Here is an 11,706-nt window from a genome sequence, read left to right as displayed (position 1 = left end):
TAAAATAAGAAACTATAAGCATATATCAAAGTAAATAAATGATTGAAAGTTTGATAAGAAGAGGGATACCTACATAGTTTCAAAGTAGCTCCTCATAAAATAGTTATTAATTATAGGGGGGAAAAGAGTTAAGTCTCCAGGGGAGAAGCCTGGCAGATACCACCCGTGGTAGGCTGAAGAATGACTCCCAAAGACGTCCACGTCCTAATCTCAGAACCTCTGAATGTTACCCTATATAGTGAAAGGGACTTTGCAGCAGTGATTAATGAAGGATGTTGGTTGGGATGGGTAGATTCTCCTGGTGGGCATGATGGAGTCACAGGGACCCTTACAAAAGGGAGGCAGGGGGTCCGGGTGGGGCAGTGTGATATGAAGAGGGAAGCAGGAGCTGGAAGAGGCAGGGAATGGATTCTCTTTCAGAGCCTTCAGAAGGAACCAGCCCTGCCGATACCTTGATTTCATCCCTGTCAGACTGATGTTAGACTTCTGATCCCTAGACCTGTAAGAGAAAAAAAACTGATGTTCCAAGCCACTCCGTTTGTAGTTATTTGTTACAGGATCAGTAGGAAGCTAGTAGACCGCCTGAACCACGGGATCAACATTCACACCATTGGTAAGGGGGCAAATCCAAATGGTGTAGAACCTGGTGGGACGCGGCAGGAGGAACGCAGAATCCTTCTGTGATATTCCTGCCAAAGATGTATGACTCGAATCTAGCCATGATGATACATCAGAGAAACTGAAATTAAGGGACATTCCACAAAATAACTGGTCTGTTGTCTTCAAAAATGTCAAGGTTATGAAAGTCAAGAAAAGACTGAAGAGACATCCCAACTAAATGCAAGACGTGGTTCTAAAATGGGTCCTTTTGCTGTCTGGGTCATCGTCGGGACAACTGGCCAAACTTGAATGGGGTCTGAGGGATGGATGGTAGTAAAACATCGATGTTAATTTCTTGCTTTGAAGGCTGTATTTTGGCTGTGTCGGAGACTATCTTGTAGGTAACGCACAGGAAGTATTCAGAGATGATGGGGTGCCATGTGTTGTAAACATAATCCAAATGATGCAGCGATAAAGAGTGCTTTGTATGGTACTTGCAACTTTTCTGTAAATTTGAGCTTTAAAAAAAAAGCAAAATGAGCATACAAACCAAGATTTGACGTATGATTAAGAAATGATAGCCAACAAAATGAAGAAATGAGCAAATTCACTGCAGGCGAAAACAATTTTTATAGAAGTCTGATAAAATATTTTTTAAAAAGAAAAGAAAAAACGCCACAGAACCTATTTGTTGAGGAAACTGTAATTGGGAAGTAGGACACAAAGGAAAAGAGAAGACTCTGAATTACGGGTCTTTGCCCCAGGGAGGGGGCGTGGAGTGGTGGTTAGTGCAGGGCTTCTGAGTCAGGCCGTCTGGCCAGTGTCACTACTGACATTCTCTGTGACCTTGGGAAGTGACTTCACTTCTCTGCACCCAGTTCTCTCATATTTCAAAGGAGGAAATACCCTTCATCCTAAACTTTCTAGATTGAAATGAAATAATTAATGGAAAATGCCTTAATGATGCCTAGAACATAAAAAGCACCTAATAAATGTGAGCTGCTATTAGCTATTATGAATTCAGAAATTCTAATAAAATAATACCAAGTCGAATACAGCAGTGTACACAAAAAAATATTGCATCATGTTAAAGTAGGGTTTATTCCAAGAATACAAGAGTGAGTCAACATCAGATACTCACTAATGTGATATGCTACCCTAACAGATTACTCATTTAGTGCAAACTATTAGCAAGCTAGCTTCCTTAACCTAATAAACATGTAGCAATGATCATACTTAATGGTAAAACTTTAGAAGCAATTTTCATCGAAGTCAGGACTTAGGCAAAGGTGCTTTCTATCATGGTTTTTATTTAGCATTGCACTGGAGGTCCTAGGGAATGTGGTAGGTTAAATTATATGAAATTGATGTTGTTTTAGGTCACAGACTGCCCCACGTCAGCAATTTATAGATTCAATCTGTAATAGAAAGAAATAAAATAAGTAAAATTTAAGAATTGGGAAGGAATATTACCCCTATTTGCAGATGATATGATTGTCTGTGTAGAAAATCCAAGAGAATATACAGATAAATTGTTAGGATTAGTAGGAGAGTAGGGTTGCTGAATTCAAGGTCAACTGTAAAAAAAATTACTAGCATTCATATACATGAGTAATACCAAATTAAAAAATGTAATAGAAAGAAAGATAGATTCTGTTCAAAATAGCAAAGAAAACCTGAGAGTACATCTAAGAAAAGATAAACAAGAGTGGGGCGCCTGGGTGGCTCAGTTGGTTAAGCGACTGCCTTCGGCTCAGGTCATGATCCTGGAGTCCCTGGATCGAGTCCCGCATCGGGCTCCCTGCTCAGCAGGGAGTCTGCTTCTCCCTCTGACCCTCCCCCCTCTCATGTACTCGCTCTCTCTCATTCTCTCTCTCTCAAATAAATAAATAAAATCTTAAAAAAAAAAAAAAAAGATAAACAAGAGCGTTCATGAAGAATATGATAAAAAAAAATTCACTCAAGGACTCACAGGAAGAACTAACTGGAAATATACATATTTATGAATGGGAGGACTCAAATTACAAATAAATCACTTCTCACCAAATTTATACATTTGATGCAATTCCCATACAAATCCCAATAGAATTCTTCATGGAACTTAGTTAGGCTCATTGCAAAATCTGTGTAGAAATCGAGGGACCAGGAATAATGTAGCAGACATTGTTGATGACCTGTCCATACCCGTCAGCATCAGCAGCCCCACACATGCCTGGGTGATGGGGCTCAGTGTGTTATCTTCTGCATTTTCTAATGTTGGGACATCTGGGGCCTTGCTGATCCTGGAGACCCTGCCCCTCCCGCGGTGGGCCAGTTCCTAGAGATAGTACAGGACTCATCCACAAGGGCAGCTTTCGTGTGCAAACCAACCAGTCCAAAGTCCAAACCCCTCAACCACCTCCTTATCAGGCTCTTATATTCCAGGCCACCATTCTTCTGCCCTAATCGCCCCATGGCCAGGTGCTAGACAACTGTGCCCACTGAAATGATGCAAACCAGCCAATCCTGAGCTTGCTTACCTTGCCTTGTCTTTCCTTTCCTGCAGAAACCACAATAAGGGCTCCTAACGCTGTCTTGCCCTCACTCCATCTGCCTCCTGACTGATCCTTGTTCTTCCCTGTGTGACGCTGCATGGCATGCCACACCCTCTGTTTCAGGGATCCATGAGTATAAAAGCTCCTTCCTCCACGACAGTCATTTTTGTGTCTTTGTGTCCTACCATATCTGATGAAAATAGGACCTTGCTACAGTTTTGAATAGCCAATAAGGAATGGGAGTTAGTAGATGGATACTCCTACTTCTCTGCCACTCGGTTGTAATAACTTCGAATTGCCCAATGAGACTGAGCTCTGGTCACCTCCGTTTTGCTCATCAATGCACCCTCTGTTGGCTTTATTCCCTGCCCTGTCTCGCTTCCCCACCTTCTTATGTGGCCTTCTTGGGATCACTTTCCACAGATAATCCTTGCACCCAAATCCTTGTCTCAGGCTCTGCATCTAGGGGAACCCAAATGAGTCCATTTTTAAAGAATAAGAGTGACATAGGGGGTGGTGGGTAATGGAACTCATTAAGACGTATTTATTATTTAGACACAATGCCGTAGAAGTTAAGACAGTGGAGTGTTGTCAAGGGGATGAACAAATACACCCACGACACACGGAAACTTGAAACGAGACAGAGGTAGACTTGTAGATCAGTGGGGAAAGGGTGGACTGTTCTGTGTGGGGCGTTGGGACGGGGGATTCTCCATATGGAAATTAAATACACTTAGATCCCCAGCTCACATTGTATCAGAGATAAACTCCAGATTGAAGATCTAGTTGTAAAATGGAAAACCTGAAAACCTTTCAGAAGGAAATGGAGGAGGGCATCAGTGTGACTGAGGTGGGGTCTCAGTCTTGGCACTGTAACAGGACTGAGTGGCTTCAGTAAACATTGTTTACTCGAGGTCACAGAGGCTGCACATCTGAGATCAGGGTGCCATCCTGGTGGGTTCTTGGCAAGAGCCCTTTCTACAGAAGTCCCTTTCTTTTTGGGTCCTCAGGTGTTGGAGAGCAGAGAACGAGAAGGAGCGAGCACTCGCCTGTCCCTTCTCATAAGGACACTGGTCCCAGTCATGACGGCCCTGCCCTCATCACCTCGTCACCTCCCAGAGACCCCTCCTAACACCATCACATTGGTGGTTAGAGCTTCACAGAGGAGGACACAAACATTCAGTCCATAACAGACAGAAAGCAATATCTTAAACAAAATACTAAAAACAGAAGCCCCCAGAAAAATGAGATTTGACTTCACTAAACTACTTAAACTTCTGTCCAACCAACATCCTACAAGTTCAGTTTAGAGAAAAGCCACAGACTGGGAGAAGATCTTTGCAAATCATATAATCAGCAGAAGATACACTGCAGAATATTTAAGGAATTCCTATATGCATTAATATTTTTAAAATTTTATTTATTTATTTGAGAGAGAGCAAGCACCAGCAAGTCACCAGGGTGAGGGGGGGAGCAGAGGGAGAGAAGCAGACTCCCCACAGAGCAAGGAGCCCAATGCAAGATCATGACCTGAGCCGAAATCAAGAGTCGGATGCCCAACTGACTGAGCCACCCAGGCGCCCCTGCACATTAATATTTAAAAAAATCAACCAACCAAAAAGAAAAATGGGCAAATGCCATGCACAGGTAATTCACAGAAAAGGAGATTTGTATGGCCTGCAGGCATAAGAAGAGATGTTTAGCTCAATAGGAACAGGGGAATGGAAATAGAAACAATAATGAGACATTGTGACGTATTATTTTGAAAGCCTGTCACAGCAAGTACCCACGAGGATGTGGGAATGCCCGTAACCTGCTGTTGGCGGTGTAAACGGGTGCTGCCCGTCTGTGGGGAAATTGGTGCCATCTCATGACTTCAAAGATGCTTGTGTTCAGTGCCAGTCCTTCCATCTCTGGATGTGTGTTCATGCACTTACACAGTGATGTGCGTAGTCCTGTGTGTGATGCCGTTCGTACCAGCTGGAATGTCCATCCGTAGGAGCCTGGAGGAAAGAACTCTGAGAGATTCATACAGCAGAATAGGACCTGGAGCCCGGTCTGGCCACGCCTGCGTTCGTGCAGGCTGGAGCTAGGAAGATGGTTTTTGCATTAGGAAGTGACTGTAAAATCAAAACAGCAACAAGACAAGGAACAAAGGACACGCGACAGAGACCGAATGTGGCCTGCAAAGCCTGAAATATTTACTAGCTGCCTTTTTACAAAGGTTTGCTGATCCCTGATGTAGAGTTATGTTAATAACACAAGTAATTCTTTCTACCAAATAGTGTTAAACAAAAGAGTGAGTTTTGAATAATCTGTACAAGTCACATACATGATATGTGGGCATATACTCAGGAACTAGTATTTAAAACCATGTTTCAAGAGGCGCCTTGTCGTTGAGCGTCTGCCTTCAGTTCAGGTCATGATCCCGGGGTCCTGGAATTGAGCCCCACGTCGGGCTCCCTGCTTGGCAGAAAGCCCGCTTCTCCCTCTCCCTCTGCCCCTTCCCCCTCACCCACTTGTACTTTCTCCCTCTCTCTCAAATAAATAAAATCTTTTAAAAATAACATGTTTCAAGATATCCACTCAAGTTGCAGAAGAGTAAAGATTGCAGAGGAGCGATAAAGTCTAAATTCACAGTAGTTACCTCTGGCGGTGGGAAGAGGAATGAGTTTGGGGAGAGGTTCTGGGGACTTTTCTTTTATCTAAAGTATTTGGGAGAGGTGGGGGTGGGGGAAACAGGTGATAGGGATGAAGAACGCACGTGTCGTGATGAGAATACCATCACTGTATTGTGAGTGTGAAACTCATAGAACAGTGTATGCTAACTCTATCACAATTAAATTTTTAAAAAATATAAAAAAGGAAAAAAAGAAAATGCTTTATCTTTTTAAACAAGAAAAGAAGATCTAAGGCAAATACAGCTAAATGTGACTAAGTTCTGATGAAGCTGAATAGTGGTACGCAGGTGTTTATACAATTTCCTGCAGATTTCTGTTGGTTTGAGAAGGTCTTTATGAAAGGCGTGCCGTTTGGTGAGTGGGCCCAGGAGAGCAAGGGCTGTGGAGATGGGCTGAGCCCTCCCTGCTGTGTGCCGGGTCCCTCGGATGGCCTGGCCCCAGCTGCAGGCTGAGTGCTTGTCCACGGGCCAGACAGACAGGCCACATGCTCATGCAGTTGCCTTGGCCGGGGGTGAGGTTGGGTGGCTCGCAGCTGAGGCCCACTGCAAAACTTCTGGCCCCACAGACAGTGGAGCAGTCTGGGATCGGCCCCAGATCTACAGCAAGACTCAGGACTGGTTTCTCCATCTTTGGTGAGATGGTGGATTTTGTGGTCTGCATGGATTCCTCTCGCTGAGTCTTCCTGGGTCTGGGGATTGGTCCTGAGGCCTGTGGTTGCTGCCGTGGGCTCCAGCCTGTCTACCCCGGGTAATAGCGGTGAGCTGGTTGGGCTCCCAATTCCTGGCTTTTAACACCTGTCCTGCACTGCCTTTCCCATCAGTGCTGGCCCCCGTGTGGAGCACACATACTACACCTGCACACGCCTGCCCCCACACGCACATGCACACACATGCACACGAACACGTGCACACAGACACATGCACACACATGCACACTCACATTGGCACACACGGATGCACACGCATGCGTGTGCGCATGTACGCACACTCACATGGACACATGCACACACATGTACATGCACACACATGCACATTGACGCAGACAGACGTGCACACATGCACATGGACACACACATGGACACATGCACACATGGACATATGCACACATGTACATGCACACGGACACACACAGACACATGCACACACGTACATGCACACACACATGCACATGCACACGGATGCACACACGTGCACACAGACACGTGCACACAATGCACATTGACACACACACTGATGCACATGCATGCACGTGCACATGTACGCACATGCACATGACACACACACGTACATGCACACGCACATGCATATGCACACGGATGCACACACGTGCAAATGGACACACATGCACACGCCTGCCCCCCACACGGACGCACACGCATGCACACACACATGTGCACACACATCCTTGGGCATCATCCAGCCACAAGAGCCCTGACTCGCCTGTCCCCACTCCAAGGAGAGCTCATCTGTGGAGCCTGGGGCTCAGGCTGGGACAGAGGCGTGCAGACAGCTAGATGGACAGATTGATGGGCAAGGAAATAAGTTCAGTGAGGGGCTCACTGTGGAATCTAGATAATGGGTGGTTTGGAGCTCACTGTGAAGTGGTTCTGACTTTTCTTTCTTTGTTTCACTCATGGTTGAACCATTTGTTGGCACATGTTTGTGGGGCTTTGGATCCTGGTGCAAGAGATGCAGAGTCCCTGTGGGCATGGCGCCCTTCTCTCATTCACGTCGAATTCTTCCCGGTTCTTGGTATGACGAGGGCCTTTAGATCTGTTCTGGACATGTGCATGTGTGGTTCTGAGAGTCTGGATTTTATTTCCGTGTGTGTTTTGGTGCTAAGTGGGGCAGACGCCCAGGTGCCTGCTTTTGTGGTTGACCCCAGTCTGGCTGGGAAGGTGGGAGGAGAGGGATGGCTTGATCCTCCTCCTCGGTGACCCCGGCTGACACCCTGGTTGAGGGGGGTGTGCGCAAGGATGGAGGCCTTTGCTGAGGGTGGGGCTGAGCCATGGCATTTTGGTGGAGAACTAATATTGTTTATCTTGCTGTCTTGCTGGACTGTGTGTTTCCCCAGTGTGGGGTCAGAGAGAGCAGCCTTCCATGGAGGCTTCTGTCTGTGTTTCCAGGTTGCTGGCCTCCTGGGCTCCAAGTTGGGCGTCTATAGGCAGAGAAAAAACCCAGGGTCCTAGTCAGTCTGACATCTCTCCACCTTTCAGGGTCCTCTCTTCTTTCTTCAGGGTTTCAGTTGCATTTGCAGGATATGGATAAGTGCTGTCTTCGTTTGAAACTTTTCTTTTGTTGGAAATTGTGCAGGATAACATGGGGAAAAGGGTTATAAGCACCGAGGACAAGTTAAAGAAAGGAAAAACTGACTAACAACACCACCACCAAACCAGCCCACAACAACCCTGCTGGGAGAGCGTAATGGGAAGCAGGATACGGTCAGAGCCCTGGAGCCTTACAACGCTCTCTCGTTTGTGACCTCTCTGCGGTTCCCCAGGCTGGGGGCAGGAGAAGGACGGGAGCTGGTGCTGGGCCAGTCTGGGCACAGGAGGAGGGGTGCTGCCCATGGCACAGAAACAGCCTCCGAAGGCTCCCTTGGTACCTAGTGCCCCCCACAAACAGTAATAGTGTCCTTTCTGGATCATCAGTGCTCCTCCAAACAACCCCCATGGAAGGTTGTCAAATTTGGCAAAAGTATGACCCAGATATTGCACGGGACATACTTATACTGAATAGTACTCGCTGTTCATTTGAACTGCAGATTTGACAGGTGTTGACAACCTGTCTCGGGGCCGATCACACCGAGGCTTCCCTTCCTGTTTTGTAAGAAGTCCGGTGAATGGAACTTCGCTCCCTCCTTATCCCCCTCTTCCTGACTTCAAGGGGGAAAGACATGGGGCCGAAATTTTAAATTCATCCTTTGAAGAATGCCATTTTGAACCTCCTCCTTTGGAATGTAAAGGAGCAGGTGTTTAGAGTAATAGCCCATTTAAAAAAATAAGAATATCAAACACATTGACCACCACCTGTATTTTATCTTTCCTTGAAACGGTCTAATGGGGACTCCCTGCTTAATGAGTGTGCAGGCTTCTTCCAGGGCGATGAGATGGTCTGCGATCAGGTGGAGGTGCTGGTCACACAGCTGTGAATGCACTGAATACCATGAATGCTAGACTTCAAAATGCCTGGTTATGTGAACTCACCTTCGTGTGGTGTATCCTGTACCAGCTTGCGTAAGCTGGAACTCTGTTTTCCAGAATCCCCTTCTCCTTTCGCTTCTGGGGTAAAGTGGGCCGAAAGAGGAATTTGCAGGAGATTTGGAAGGTAGAGGAGGCTGTGGTTTTATGTTCAGTGATGGATGGAGCGGTGCCCTTGGGGTCGGCTCTTCATCCCGCCTGCTGACCCTGCTGAGCAGCACTGGCCCCAGGCCCAGCACCCCATGGTCAGGGGCAGACCTGCAGATGTGGAGGCTCCAGGGAGTCCCAGCTGCCCACAGAGCCCCCCAGCCGCTTCGCTTGGTGGTCCCACGTGGAAGGCTGGACATGGCTTTGCAGACTGACCTCTTGGTGGTCTCTTCCCCAATTGTCCAGCCCTGCCCCAGCCGCGTGCCATGAACTTCCTAGAATAAATCTAGAGGGTCTGTTTCTTGCCTGATTGAATCCTGATCTTCCCTCCAGGTGGGCTTTTGTGCGTGGCAGGCACTGAACTCCCCCCTCCTCCTCTCTGCCCCTCAGCAGTTCTGAGTCTGCCCCCTGCCCATCTGAAAGGGCCCCGGGGACAGGGTGGGGTCTAGGACCCTCCTTTCTTAGGGCAGGTGGGGAGGAAGACACAATGAGCCAGGCTCTACTAGGCGCTCGATACTGTGTGATTCATTCTCCTGTTTTGTCCTCACAAGACTTTGTTGCCCCATTTTACAGCAAACTAAAGGGTAGGAGTTCGTGGAGCTGGTGTTTGGCCCCAGGACGACCAGGCACCGAAGCCCACGGCCCCTCCACTCACCCGCCGCTGGGGCTCGAGGTGGAATCATGATTTCCATCCCGGTCTGGCCTCAGTCAGATCCCAAGGCCCTCGCTCGGCGCCCCCCTGCTTCCGTCTCCCTGCACCTGCGGCCTCTCTCCTGCGGGCACAGTTCGGCTCCCCGCCCTAAGCCGCTCAGCCCCGTGTGGGCGGGCACTGCTGAGGCTCTGCGGCTGGAGCCTGGGGACTCGGACTCAGAGCCGAGACCTTGTGTGTGCAGCCACCCACCCGACGGGTGTCCCTGGGCACCCCGGCCGAGGTGGGCTGTTCTGGCTCAGATGCCGAGCTGGGGGCCTAATCAGATCCTGTTTCTCCAGCAGCGCCGTGAGCAGGGCAGGCGGGTGCAGGAGTGTTTCCTCCCGTGTGGGGTGGCCGTCACGATGCTCAGATCTCTGAGCTACAGGGATGCTGTTAGCTGGCTTGCGTCTTCAGGTGTCACCTCAACCTCCTGGGGAGCCTCTGCCAGGGACTGAGCACAGCGAGGAGCCCGAGACCCCCAAGACCCCTGAGTTCCCAGACCGCTCCTCTGGCTGCAGGCAGGTGTGCCCACAGGGCCCTCAAGCATCTGCAGAACCGAGCTCCAGCCTCCCTCCAACACTGTTTCTTAGCCTGGGTTTCCTTTTTGGCTCCCAAGAGGAGTAGCAGGAGATTCCCAGCATGCACTTGTTGTACGGATGCGTGGATGAAGATGCATGGTCTGGAAAGTGGTCTTACCCTACACACGCCTCGAGGGAAGCTGCCTCATCTGAGCTGGTGTGGGAAGTCCCAGGCCCGTTCCCATAAAACCAGCTAATGGTTCTTAAGTGCTTCCTGCATGCCAGGAGCTGATAACCGGATGCATCGGGACTGGATGAGGCTATTAATGTCCTCCTGAGAGCTCGTATGGTTAGCCAGGACTGGGGGGTGCTTTCTTCTGGGACCCTGACCTGAGCCAAGTCTTGGTCGTCTAAGTCAGTGGCCCTTCTCTGGAAATTCAGGTCCATTCATCTGCAGCTCATGTCCAAGAAGCTGTGCTTGAACCGCTGCTTTGGGCTGCAGTAAACAGCCCATCTCGGGAACAGTCCAATGGGACTTCCGGGCAGAAGGCTCACGGGGGCCGAGAGCAAGCCTGTCTTTCCTCTCTTTGTCTGCAAGCATTCACTGACCACATACTATGTCTCAGTTACTATTCCAGGTCTTAGGGATGTAGGAAGGAACACGATGAAGTTTTGTTCTTGTGCATTCTTGGGGACAGTGAACAAGTAAAGGAGTAAATGAAGAGGACGGTTTCTGATTGTGGCGGCGGGTGGTGTGAGAGGTCGGACAGAGGGGCGGGAGCGACAGGGAGAGGGCTACTGCGTGCTCTGCGTGATGGCGTTTACACCGAGACCCAGTGGCCCGCAGGGGCCGCGTCTGTGGAGCTGGGGGGAGAGTATTCCAGGCAGTGGGGGCAGGAGACGGCCCCTCCGGATCGAGCGTATTGAGCGGCAGACTTGGTTTGTGCGTTGAGCACGGCGGGGGGAGCAGTCCACAGTGTGGTGAGATGGACCAGCGAGTGCGACGCGTCTCACTGAAGGCCTTGCAATCAAGCGGGAGGGTTAGATTTTCTTCTGGACAGTTGGACGAGGGGAGTGACATGATGTAATTGTTTTTGTTGGCATGTTCTGGCTGCTGGATAAAGACGAGCGTCTAGGGATCCAAAGTGGTGGCAGGGGACCAGTTAGGAGGCTCATGAAAACCCGAGCTAGAGCTGCTGGTGGCTCAGGCCTGGATAGGAGAGGCGGAGGCAGGGAGAAACAGTCAGGCCAGGGGTGGAGCTGCCAGGAGGCTTTGCTGGAGGCTGGAGGCTGGATGTGTGGAGGCTGAAGGCTGGATGGGTGGAGGCTGGAGGCT

This window comes from Halichoerus grypus, chromosome 8 (genome assembly GCF_964656455.1).
Source record: "Halichoerus grypus chromosome 8, mHalGry1.hap1.1, whole genome shotgun sequence".
NCBI lineage: Eukaryota > Metazoa > Chordata > Mammalia > Carnivora > Phocidae > Halichoerus > Halichoerus grypus.
Note: the sequence above shows the minus strand (reverse complement) of the source record.